This window comes from Amblyomma maculatum, chromosome 2 (assembly GCF_055883805.1).
Source record: "Amblyomma maculatum isolate TAMU_Amacu chromosome 2, ASM5588380v1, whole genome shotgun sequence".
Lineage (NCBI taxonomy): Eukaryota > Metazoa > Arthropoda > Arachnida > Ixodida > Ixodidae > Amblyomma > Amblyomma maculatum.
The window spans coordinates 210,797,128-210,810,334 of record NC_139345.1 but is presented as its reverse complement, the minus strand read 5'-3'; the positions used below and the strand labels follow the sequence as shown (position 1 = coordinate 210,810,334).

Here is a 13,207-nt window from a genome sequence, read left to right as displayed (position 1 = left end):
CTTGGATGAAAGCGCTAAGTTTCGAAGGTCGGCAAGGCCAATGCAGTGATCAATCTACTTTGTTTTGCATGTCTCCTATCGCAGCGCGATCAACTTCACCTGGGGAAGTAACGGAGAGTCGTCTGGGCGACGGCGCTAATTATTTTCCTTTCCTGCAGCCACCATTTGCAGGCGTTTCTTTTCTGGCCTCGGTGTCGGCATTTTCACACTCAAATACGGCGGCAAGTTTGGCAATTAAGATAGTCGGCACCGCGTCGGGGGAAAGCGTTGGCGATCCTCTAAGTATACGAACTTCAGCCCCGTTCACGATCGATGTGCACATAATCCCTTAATACAAAACGAGGATCAAAATGCAGCTCGCAAACTGCGCATTCTGCATCCAATGGCTTGTCAAGCCTTCGAAGGTGTCTCTGCCAAAGAAGTCGCCGTTCTTCATTTGTGGGGGCTTTGAAAAGGGACAATTTTTACGATCCTATTCAGTCCGCGCGTAACCAGTTTTGCATTCTGGCGCGTAGCAGTGATTGTTGCTTCAGAGGCATCACACTCAAAGGGCAGGTCACAAGAAATTTTTCGCACCAACCAGATTAGGCATCAACCACAAGGAAAGAAAACTGCGCACCAACCATGACAACCATGCAATGCAAAAGGGTCAGCGAGGTGCAGCTGGCAGAGAGGGTGCTCGTCAAATGCGGGCAAAGGCAGCGCCGCCGTAATTTTCGATCCGACCGGGCATCACGGCCAACAACAGAACCGGACTCCGCTCCTTCCACTCAAAAGTTCCAGTATGCTCTAGCAAGACTAAAGGACTGCCAGTGGCAGATGGAGCTACCCCTCTTGTAGCTCATCCAGGATGTGACACCAAGTGGAATAGCGAGCATGATATGCTGTCTTGCCTCCTTCAGTTTAAAGTTTGCCTTGAACTTGCTACTTCTGAGACAGTGGTATCCAACCTAACACCACACGAATGGAAAACAGTGGCTGGACTGGTCAAGGCCCTTGAGCCAATTGCATCAGCAAACAAAGACCTGAGTGGGCAGAAGTATACAACCTTGTCTTCAGTGATATCATTCCTTTACAGAATGTATATGGTGCTGAAGGGCTTTACTGCAGCAGATGATGACAAATCACTGTTCGCAAAAAAAACTTACAAAAAGAACATGAAGGCAAGATTTCCTAGCCACACTGAAAAAAAAAGAGAACATCATGGCGATGGTATGTGACCCAAGGTTCAAAAGCCTCTTCTGTTGAAGCTTTCCAAGAAACATGGCTTCTGGAACTTGAACGGAGTGAGCTGCAGAACTCGTTAACCCCACCATCCGGTGATTGTGCCAAGCCCTCAAAACCTACAGCACAAAAGGAGCGTAGTGCCAATATATAGAACAATACTCACAAACCTGCAATGTCATCAGGGAAAAGACACAACCAGGAACCAGGTAACACTGACGAATTTAAGTGGCACCTTCGGGAGCCGGTTTGCAGCAGAGATGAAGACCCTCATAAATGCTGGAGGAAAACAGGCAAGCAGAACTTTCCTGGCCATACAGGAAAAGCAAGTTCCAAGTGAAAAACTATTTTCTACCACTGGCATCATTGTCACATTATGGCGAGAAAAGCTGTTGCGGAATAACGTGTGCCAGCTGCTTTTTTTGCATTGAATAATGTTGTCACTATTCGGTACTCACATTATTTTTTTTTATTCGATTCAATATTGGATTTGAAACGCACTATTCCGTATTCATACACCCCTAGTTACAACCAATAATTGTTATAAATGGGCTAAGCCAAAACAACAAAGAAAGCATGAGAAACTTGAGAAATTTTATTCGAGGAAGTAGCTTACAATTTTCACTGATTTGCAGGCAAAAATATGTAATCAACAAGCATTAATTTAATTTGACTGCTTCATGCCAATATTGTTGACATCTCTCTGCGTTGTGTGCAATTGCTGCACAAAGCTGAATGAAAAATGTTTAGCAAAAAAATGTCCAGCAGAGACTTGGTCATTCTTAAGACTTCGTAATGTGGTTTGGCTGGCATGATCGCAGTGTTTGTGAATTTTTTTTTTCTGCTAGGGTTTGCCCTTAGCGACCAAATGTTATAACGAATAATGTACTGTTACAGACGGTGCTGCGGCTGTCCACGGTTATATACAATATATTGTTCAAAGTGGTGCTGTGTTAAGTGGGCCTGACTGTATTGAAAAATTTTCAAATTCACAGTTTCCCTGAAATGCTGGAGCGCGTGGGCTTCTTATTTCAGCTTAATCTCAAATGCAGACATTCATCGTGTACGAGTCCATTAGACAAAATTACTGTGATGCAAAACGGCTTTTGACAGTTTTTTTCAGACAATTTGATAATTCAAGCTTTCGGTTAATTTTGACATATACTTCTGATCGCTCGAAGGCCGAATTAATGAGAGTTTACTGCATTCAGCAGTGATATCGCAGTTCTACCCAGTTTTATGCAGATCTTACCTGTACAAGAAACAGATATATGGAATTCTGTATAAAATTTATGCTAGATTTTTCAAGCGGTGTATACACACTTCTGTGGAATTCTAGTTGAATTTTATTTGCAAATACCATGCGAATTCTGAAATAAACAAGACAAAAAGTCAGCTATTTTCTAATTTTCCTTTTTTTTCCCTGATCATATAATCGATATTCAATTCGATATTCGAAGGCATTTTTTTCTCATATTAGGAATCAATTCATATTTGAAAATTTTAATATTCGCACACCCCTAAGCAAATCTAGAAAACCTGCGCTAGCGTTAATAGTTGTGCAATTAACTTCTGCTATACAGCAGAACCTCGATATAAAGAACCTCAATGTAAAAAAATTCGCAATGGAACGCATTTTTTCATTTCCCAATCTCTGTCCTACTTACAACTACGCATTTTTTTTTCGTGATTTAACAAAGTAATTTTATGCCGCACTTTCGATTTAAGGTGTATCCACACAACGGACCACGGCCCTGTTTTGGCCTGCAAACCAAGCATCACGTGACGTTCCACTTCCGGTTTATGAGGTCCGTGCCAGGTCCGCGGACCGGAACGGGCGAAGAAGGCTGGGCACTTCTCGGACTGCGCACCACGGACCTAGCGGCGTTTGTGAACGGAGGAGGCGCGTTTGAGCCCAATTAAAGCGCATGAGCTAGCCCACATCAACAAAGTGCACTTTTAGCACATTTTGAAGAGCACCAAGTAACACATAGGCACTGCCTAAAGTGGTGTATGACTGTGTTTTTATGCAGCCTTCGAGTACCACGTGCCACGGTACATGCAGCACTACGTACTGCTGCCCCGTGACGTCCCAGACGAGTGTTTTACAGCGGCACGTTTAGTGAAAAGTGTCGAAAAACATCGGGCCACAGCTACATCACTAAAGAGAAGTTCCCAAATGAACACGTGCGACACCGAATCACGCAAGTTTGCCAGAGCGGTGCCGCCGCAAGCGCGGTGGACGACGGCGCACTGGCCGCGTCTATACTCCATAGTCGTCACTAGGCCTAGATTGTTTCGCATTGAAGCCACCGCGAACGGTGCTTTCGATTTGACCAACATGTCTCTGTTGTAAATGGCCTACCCAGTGAAAAAAAAGAAGACGTCTACCGACTGTTTTGTAAAAAAAAAAAAAAAAAAGAGAATATGGCCATATATGGGCGAGGCCTTAGCAGCGGAGATAGCGTACAAGAAACGGGGTGAGCCGGCGCTGCACATGCGGCAGATGTTATGCAGAAACTTGCTTGTTATCATAGCGATCCTCACGAAGTGGTAGTTCGGATACATTTTTATGTCAGGCTTGTTATTCTAGGAAAGACTATTTCACTACCCACGCTGGCATAAGAGATATCCGTCGCTGCCGTAGCACGCCTCAACACGGGGCGGATAGGGCGATGCTTGAGCACGCTATTCCCGAGTCGGAAGCAGCTCCATGCACGGTGTTATAAATAATTAGGATATTTGTAACAGCAGCTTCGTTATGCTGATCGCTGATGTTGTGGTCTTTATCACCTTCATCTTTGCATCTGGAATTAAATGGAATAAGTGGAACGCTGTCAACTTAGGTACGCTGTTAGGGCCGCACAGGTGCATCCATGTTTATATGAAGCCCCTATAGATGAAGGCCGTACATGAATATTGCCTAAATGCACGCCAAATTGACATTGTGAAATAATGTAAAAAACTATCGGAGGCAGTGTCCAACGAGCGCATCGCAAAATGGCCAAGTAAACAGTGTATACCTTCGACCAGCCCCGCGGTCCGGCTTTTTGGCTGCTATTTTGGCCCGCCGTGTGGATGCTGTCGCGGGCCGGACCTAGCCGGACTGTGCGCTATCGACACCACGTGACCGGTCTACGGCCCAGTCCGTGGTCGGTCGTGTGGATACAAATTTAACGGAGTCTTCGCACATCGCATGCATTTATGAGCAACCGCCTTGACAATGGGATGAGAACTAAAACTTTAGTCGAGATATACCACATTTTGCATTTGCCCGACATCGGTGTCAGTTTGAGGGGGAGGGTTCAATACGCAAAAGAAAAAGTACTTTCTTCTTTTCTTTTTTTTTATGACAGTTGTCTGTCCATCCACCCACCAGTCGTCAAAGAAAGCACGCGGTCAGTCGCGATCCTGGTGCAGGTTTTAGCATCGTTCCTTTCAGAACACTTTTGCTGCTACACATGTTCTAATGATATTGTGGCAGTGGATGGCTTCCACCCCATTTGTTGTGTGACAAATGGAAGGCTCTGAGCAACCGGAGCAGCCAAGCAAGCCACCACCAGCACTCCTGTCAAAGCTGCTCTCACTCTGCCAAGTTTGCACCCCCCCCTCACCCCACCACTGGAGCTAACATACACTGTAAAGTTCTCACTGCGCGGAATCTTGGTGCCCTGCCAAAAAATACACTCGTCTGCGATGGTGTGCGAAACGGAGGGACGTGTTACCGCAGGGTTCGTACAGATTCAAACCAGGCCAATTCAAGGCCCAGTTGAATTATTTTCAAGGACTCAACACAACGCTACCTGAAGTTTTCAATATCAGGTACCAATTTTACTGAACCAAAAGCAAAAAAAAAGTTCAAGGAACAGCTTGTATTGCTCTAAGCCAACATAATAAAGCCAGTATTGCACTAAGCCAAAATAATAAAAAAATGTCTTTGAAAACACCCTGCAATGCATTGCACCAATGTCGAAGCGCAATCCATTCTGCAAAACTGCTAATGGCAACTTCCGGGGAGCTCCTGCCACTTTTCCTGAATCTTCTCGTTGAGGCTACACAGTTCCTCAGTCTTGCATCGTGCAGTCTTCCTCAGGCTATTGGATCTGACAATTTACTTCAGATCAGACCATTATATTCTCCGAATTGATGCAGAGATACCGGGAAAGAGGCAAAGGGAATACAAACTTATCAATTGGGACAAATTTCGTGCAATACGGGCGCAGCCATCCAACTCATCAGGAGCAATCACAAAGCACACGATAACGAGCTGGACCGAGCAGCTCAAAGCAGACATCGCAGCCTCGGAACGGACAATTACCACGGACGTTAAGGTAGAGAGGATGAACAGTCGGCTAGCGAATCTTCTCGAAGCCAAACATTCCATTCTAGCCAGGTGGAAGGATCAACGTCTTAACAGAAGACTACGAAGGAAACTTGGCGAACTCAACAAGACCATTGAACAATACTGCATGGTTCTCTCCCAACAACAATGGGACGAAGTCTGTAACTCCCTTAATGGGCAAATACGCAGAGGAAGTGGGTGGGGACTCATAAAACACCTCCTCGACGAACACAGAACAAAGTCCAAAACTATGCAACGGATCAGGCTAAGTAAATTAGTACATCGCGAGAAGCAAATCAGTACCGCCGAAGCCCTTCTGGATGACCTTGCCAAACGGTACTTACCGCTTAAATCGGGGCTACCCAGTACCTTACAAAGGAAAAGCTATGACGGTGCCCCGAACTCAGAGCTAGATACGGACTTCACAGAAAGCGAAGTACGCTTCGCAATTCACGAACTCAACAGTAACTCTGCAGCCGGCCCCGATGGTATCACAAATCGGGCTCTCCGAAACTTAGAGGACGACTCGGTCACGTTCCTAACGCAACAAATCAATGATGTCTGGAAAACTGGCCAACTATGTATCTGCAGAGTGGAAGCATGCCAATACGGTCCTCATCCCAAAACCGGGCAAGCCGCTGGGCCTACCCAACCTAAGGCCGATCTCACTGACGTCCTGCCTAGGAAAGCTAGCCGAACACGTCATCCTGAATAGACTATCGGAATACGTAGAAGAAAAGGAGTACTTCCCTTACAATATGACTGGCTTCAGGGCAGGTCTCTCAACGCAAGACGCTATGCTACGCATCAAGAAAAGTTTGTTGGATCGCCCCACACGAGACACCAAGGCGCTACTGGAACTCGACGTGGAGCAAGCTTTTGACAAAATCCAATATCAAGCCATTAAAGCCATATCTGACCCCAATCTCGGAACACACTTCTACCACTACGTCAAGGCGTTTCTGCAGGATCGAACGGCCACTCTCCGGATAGGCGAGCACATCTCGGAGAGCTTTAATCTGGGCGATAAGGGAACACCACAAGGCTCAGTACTTTCACCATTCTTATTTAACTTGGCGATGACAAAGCTTTCTCAAGCATTGGGTGAAACTGCTGATGTGGAGCACACCATATATGCAGACGATGTTACCATCTGGAGCACTGGTGGCAGCGATGCGGAATTGGAAGCGCGCATGCAAGAAGCCATCACGGTTACCGAGGCCCATCTTGCCCCAATGGGACTTCGCTGCTCTTCTAGAAAATCCGAGCTACTCATCTACCACACCCCAAGACCAGGGCGCCCGTCCAATGACTGGCGCCGACACCACACACCATGCATAGAGTTACACGACAGGGATGGAAATCGCATACCTACGGTCGATAAAATACGAATTCTAGGATTAATCATCCAAAGCAACGGGTCCAACTAGGCGATGTTTGACAACATCACGATCAAGATTGCAAACGCGATCCGGATGTTTCGGCGCATCATGAATAGGCACAGGGGACTGAGCGAGGACAACGCTATTCAAATGGTCCATACTTTTGTACTCTGTCACATCACATACATGGCTGCAATGCTCAACTGGAAAAAGGAACATCAGAGAAGGCTTGGAGTACACATATGCCGAGCTTTCAAGACAGCGTTGGGGCTCCCCAATAATGCCTCCACTGAACTACTCTTACAGCTAGGAGTGCACAATACCCTTGCCGAAATCATCGAGGCACAGCACACGGTACAGGTTGCACGCCTATCAAGCACCAAAGCGGACAGGGAGATTCTCATTAAGCTCGGCCTGAACACCATAGTAGAAAAGGACAACGTCCTGCAGTTACCTAAAGTCGTGCGAGAAGCAATCAAAGTGTCTCCCTTCCAAGAAACGTACACCCGATCCACAATCAAGGAAGAAGTCTTGCCCGTGCCAAAGCCCTCGCTGCGGACGCGGCACAGTTTCCCGACCAGACAGCATTCGTGGATGTAGCGTACATACCGGGAAAGCATGCCTACTCGGTAGCAGTAGTCGACGGACACGAACGTACGCGCAACTCACTCACACTTTACACCAAGAAGCCAGAGGTAGCTGAACAAGCAGCGATAGCACTAGCTCTAAAAGACTCGAACTTCACAACTGTATACAGCGACTCTAGAGCAGCCACTCGAGCTTTCGCCAAGGGCGGGATAGACAACGCTACGGATCTTAGACAGAAGTAACATCACCGATCACTCCATCGTATGGTTCCCGGCACACATGGGCAGCTTAGGGGGCGGCCTGCGGAATCTCAATGAGATCGCACACGAGGCGGCACGAGGACTCATCGACCGCGTCCCTCCGGTTTCCCCTGCTACTCCACATATCGAGTACAGAGATCAATTATTCACGTACAACGAGCTCACTAAGCACTTTTATCTAGGCAGACAAGCATTTCCCCTCCCGGATAAGAAATTAACCCGCAGCCAATCAGTCACGTTACGCTTGCTCTAAACGAACTCATACCCCAACCCCTGGCGCATGAAGCACATCGACCCAGACTACGACGGACAACATGTGTGTGAACGGTGCAGTGACCGTGTAGACTTAAACCATATGCCGTGTGGTTGTGCATTGAGCGACGCCTACGCAAAGAACAAGGAACGTTGGGACAAAGTGTTAAAAAGTGCTTCACTACATGATCAGCTTCGGGCTGTCCAAGAGGCCCGCGCGGCGGCAGAGAGCTTCGGGCTCTCTGTGCCGACGTGGGAGCTGCCCTCTACACCTGGCGCCTAGCCGAGTGTCCTCCAGGACCCCTACTGTGGGAAATAAAGTTTTACCAAACCAAATTAGCTACCTCTGCCTTTTCAGCATACGTATCTGCTGAAGCCGGTGTAAAACCGGTGCAACAGCAAGCGGTGCAAGCCGGTGAAACCGGTGTGCAACAAAGTTCAGGGGAAAAGTCTCCTGACCAGTAACTGCTGAGAAGTCTTCCCTCCTTGCAGAAAAAAAAAACCCATGGAAATCCGCGCTCAGACTGGAGAGCAGACAGTCAACTCCTCACTTACTTGCTGTAACACCTGCCCTGTAGGCGCTGTGCATGGTGTGGAGGCCACAGGTCCCAATGTCCAGACATTGAACTTGGTATGCTTGATGCAGGTGCTCTTGGAAATTCTTGAGTAACTTAAGGTTACCATTGGGACCATCCATTGAAATCTGAAGAATTTCCTCAAGAGGGAAAGGCTCAAGCACACTCAGCAGCTTTCCTTGGACGTCTTCGGATGTCGAGTGCTCTATAAACACCAAGGTATAGTGTCTCGTTGCCACCTAGTCAAACTAATTCCAAAACCAGATGTGAACATCCATTTATTTCCACGATGTGACAGCCTTCAAAGTCCACCGAATCTCTGCGTTCGTCACCGGCTCGTGTGCCTTGCAAGCATCATCTAGCTTTCCCGATTGCGAAGGAGGCGGGACGGCTGACTGTAGGCTCGTACTTGGAACTAAATACTTTCGCACCAAGCTGTTGGCTGCAATCTTCATGACGCCAGCATGCTTAGCACTCTCATATGGCTCTTTAACGCCGACTCGCCCATGGTGGTTATATCGAAACTCTTGCTGCAAGGCCTGCATCTTGTGCCTCATCGTGTCTGGTGAAATCCAGTCTTTGTAAGCGTAGTTGTGAAGCCACGTGCCTCGAAATTTGCATTTCCCAGGCATTACCTTTGCAGTCGAATGCTTCAGCCGCTAAAGTCGGGTGCAGAACCAACGTAAATATACAATGGGGAGAGATTCTCTGCAGTACGTGCTACATGGGTCTGCACTGCGCATGCTTGGCCGTTGCCTAGCAACAGAGACGCAGACCGCGGGAACAGGCATGTCGCTGTCTGAGCCGCAGCGAGTTGTTTCCCGCCACTTTACCTGTGGCGCGGAGCACTATTGATTGTCATGCCGACGGCCCCTGAAGAAGGAGTCTTATGGAGGCACCTGCAGGACTTGAAAAAGTACAGCTGCTAGTGCTGTCTTCATTTTTATTTTCCTTTGTTCGAGGTGTTTTGCGTGCTCACGCGCAGAACGAGTCTTGGGTGAATTGAAGCCATACCCGCGCTATACATATGCGCCTGCGGGTGCTACTTTGAGGAGACGCAATGCGTGCCTTATATGGCCATATGCCAATCAATGATCAATTACTAATTAGTGACTAATTAGGGCATTATTAATCATTTAACTATCATTACTAATTAGGGTCTGCTTATTTAATAACTAATAATTACTAATTAATGACTAAATAATTATTAATTGCTAATTAGCAATGGTTGCCTAATTATTTATTACTATTTATGTCACGCGCCCGGTACAACAATGAACATAGAACTGCGGAGATACAAGGATCGCGATCTCATTGCTGCCAAGCAGAATTCACAATGTCCTCAAATATGAGACCTGTGCGCAATGATATGTTAGCAAGAAATAAAAATAGAGATATACTCTGAACCCTTATACTCAATGGTCAGCAGCCTGCCCTCATTCTATTGCACATCCGTTATATCACTATAAAGAAATAAAGTGCAAAACAGCCGAAGTGCCAGTAGACTTGGTAAAGAAACAGGCCAATTTGCCTTAGGTCTGCCAGTATTGATAAAGTGATTAGCACGGCTGCCGGTGCTGTGTTAATTTTTTTTCTTTTGTTCGAGTTGTTTGGCGTGCTCATGCAGAACGCGTCTTGGGTGAATTGGAGCCATACCCGCACTATACATATGCACCTGCGGGCGCTACTTTGAGGAGATGCAGCCGCTCTCATCTCCCTTCATTCTAGAACACCACCTCCAGAACCGGACTCAAACGCTCAAGCGGCGCCGCCCAGCGCGCATCGCCGCCGCCACCGAGTCCGGCAATCGTGCCGGCAATGCTCTCCTGTACCCTGTACTTCGCGTCGAGCCAGGAGGAAAGATGAGAACGAGAGAGAGCAAGAACAGCGTGCGTCTCCGTTGCTAGGCAACGACCAGGCATGCGCAGAGCAGACCCATGTGCGTCTCCATTGCTAGGCAACGACCAGGCATGCGCTAAGCAGACCCATGTGGCACATACTGCAGATAACCTCTCCCAATACAATGCCATCAACCACCATAACAAAGCGCCAAAATCGGATTGGATTGAATCAGCTCAAGTTGGCTTCAGAGCGAGTGGCTCCAATGTGGCTAACCGTCGCGCAACATTGGCTATATTAGCACAAACTGATTTTTTACGCCTGAAACGATGATACTGAAACACATGTATTGAAAATACAAATATTTTAACCGCATTTTTTTTTTCTGATTAATAAACATTTGCATGCAGTACGCTAGGAATTCAAGGATTTTCAAGGAGCAGAAAAAATTCCAGGATTTTCAAGAACTTTGAAAACGAAATTTTTAAATTCAAGGGTTTTCAAGGTTTTCAAGGACCTGTGTACACCCTGTACCGACCATCTTTTTTTCTTTTTTTAATCTTGTCAGCAGCAAAAGTGACAGCTAAGTAAATTACACGTGTAAAAATGGTACCCATACGTGAGGCACGAACAAAAGATTGTCGCACAAAAGGTAGTAAAGGTAGCCGCGCCAGCTTGAGCGATATGCTCGCTCTTTGCTTACATAAAAAAAAATAATGAGTTCATGTCCGTTTGCTATCCCCCACTATCCTCCTGATACACAAAACATCCGGTACCCTTGTAAGAGCTATTTTTTTTTTGCTTATTTCCTGAATTCTTAATTTACAACTTCCCACCTACTACCAGTGTTCCACTACCCTGTTACTTTAGTTGAGCACCTAGAACATGAAAACCTCAACATAACGAAATTCGCGATTTAACAAATTTTTCAGCTGCAAGTAGGACTTCATTATATCGAGGTTCGATTGTAATTGCTTTTGCATCGAGTGTTTGAATTTCATTTCAATGTCGGTTTTCCATCCCACTGCTGCATAGATTTCTGGTGGATGGTGGTGGGTGTAGACTTGCAGGTGGCAGATGCATTTTTACCAGTGGATGCCTTAATCCGCCCTGATTAGCTATGTGCACAGAAGGGCAGCGGCTTCTTAAATGCAGAAGAAGCACAGCTTTTTCATCAGAAGCGTATGACGCTGAAAGCACAGCAGAAAGGCGTGACTGTGCACTCGTTCTCTGGAGTGACATGCAAGACGTTACGAAATTCCGAGAGCGTCCCGAACTATGGAGATATCAAAGAAGAAAATGCACCGGAGGCAAACTTTCACATCAAGTACACATCACTCAGTAATACACCTGTGTTTTTTTCCTCACTCACCATTGCTGTACTCAGAAAAATTTGGAGAACACTTAACGACTCCCTTCTGTGGATCTCTTTGCACATCCTCATTTGTGCATATAAATGTTGATACTTGCTTAGTCACTAATCCCTTAATTCGTGCCTCTATATCTCAGACATACCATCAAATCTCATTAATTCAGTCTCCAAGTGACCAAAACAAATATTCGAATTATCCAAGTTTGAATTATGAAACGACCCATAACACCTGCAAAAGAAATAGGGTTTAAGTAAGCCTTGCTTAAACCTAGTGATGCGAGCAAATGCTCTCAATTCTTGACAGTGTTTTTAGGGCCATTCATTAATTCAAAATCTTTGATAGTAATTCATAGTTTTTCTGCACCCTTGAAGTTTCAATTCACGAACTTCTACTATGGCAGCTCACAAGCGTATTGGTTCTTCTATTGTGGCTAGAGGTGTGCATGGGCCAAAATTTTGAATCTGAGCCTGGCCCGGGCCCGACGCTGCAGACCCGAGTCCAGCCCAGCCTGACTCTAAAAGTGGCTGAGCTCGGCCCAGCCCGGCCTGGCGCTAAGATTTAAAGCCCGGACTCGGCCCGGCCCCTTATGCTATAATTGCAGTTGAAGAGATGAAAAAAAAGAAAATAATTTTAGGATGACAAATTTATTGAAGGTCTTAAAATGTTGAGTTCTCACATTTGAAGTGACAAATTTGCAATATATGAGGCAAAGGACATACATACAATTAAGTTATTGTGCAAAAACAACAAGTTATGCACTAAACTGAGGCATTGGCAGTGCTCCTGGATAACGAACCCGATAGCGCCGAAGTTTCTTTCGGTACTACAACTTGTGGCTGGAATGACTAAGAGTGCGGTAGCTCTGAACGTAAACAAATGGTTGATTTTTTTGGCAACGTACTTGGTGAGCTCGCCTATAGCTCACCATGTGCTTTTCACATAAACCTCAGCGCCGGTGTTACCAAAGTGGAGATGCGAAACTCGAAACTAAATAACCGACAAGTGGCCCCCCTGCCCGGTCACTGACGGCTACCAAGGATCCTTTCGCGACGGGGCCCCTGGAAAGAACTCGGAAGCTATTGCGTTTGGAGGACCCGGGAAAATACTGTACATTCAAGACGCTTATCGCACTATGGCTGTATTCGCGCTTTAGCGAAAGTTGCATGTGTTCGTCAGGTCAGAGCCCGAGGAAGGCAGCTTCCAAGCAGGCCGAGCCCGGCCCACGGGCAGGGCTGGGTACGAGTTTTCGTGCCGGCCAGTGCCCATGCACAGCTCTAATTGTGGCAGCTCAGCCATGCACTGGCGTCAAAGTAATATATCACAGTTCGCCTTGCGGCACGGCCGTGCGCTCAGCACACACACAAAAAAATCT

At 46.6% G+C, this 13,207-nt stretch overlaps 1 protein-coding gene and 1 pseudogene across 4 annotated transcripts in view; both read right to left on the bottom strand.

Annotated features, from left to right (window-relative positions):
- Positions 1-9,255, bottom strand: part of LOC146201212 (uncharacterized) — a 90,679-nt pseudogene extending 81,424 nt beyond the window's left edge.
- LOC146201211 (telomere-associated protein RIF1-like) overlaps positions 1-13,207 on the bottom strand; it is a 310,221-nt gene that overhangs the window by 237,538 nt on the left and 59,476 nt on the right. The window lies entirely within an intron of this gene.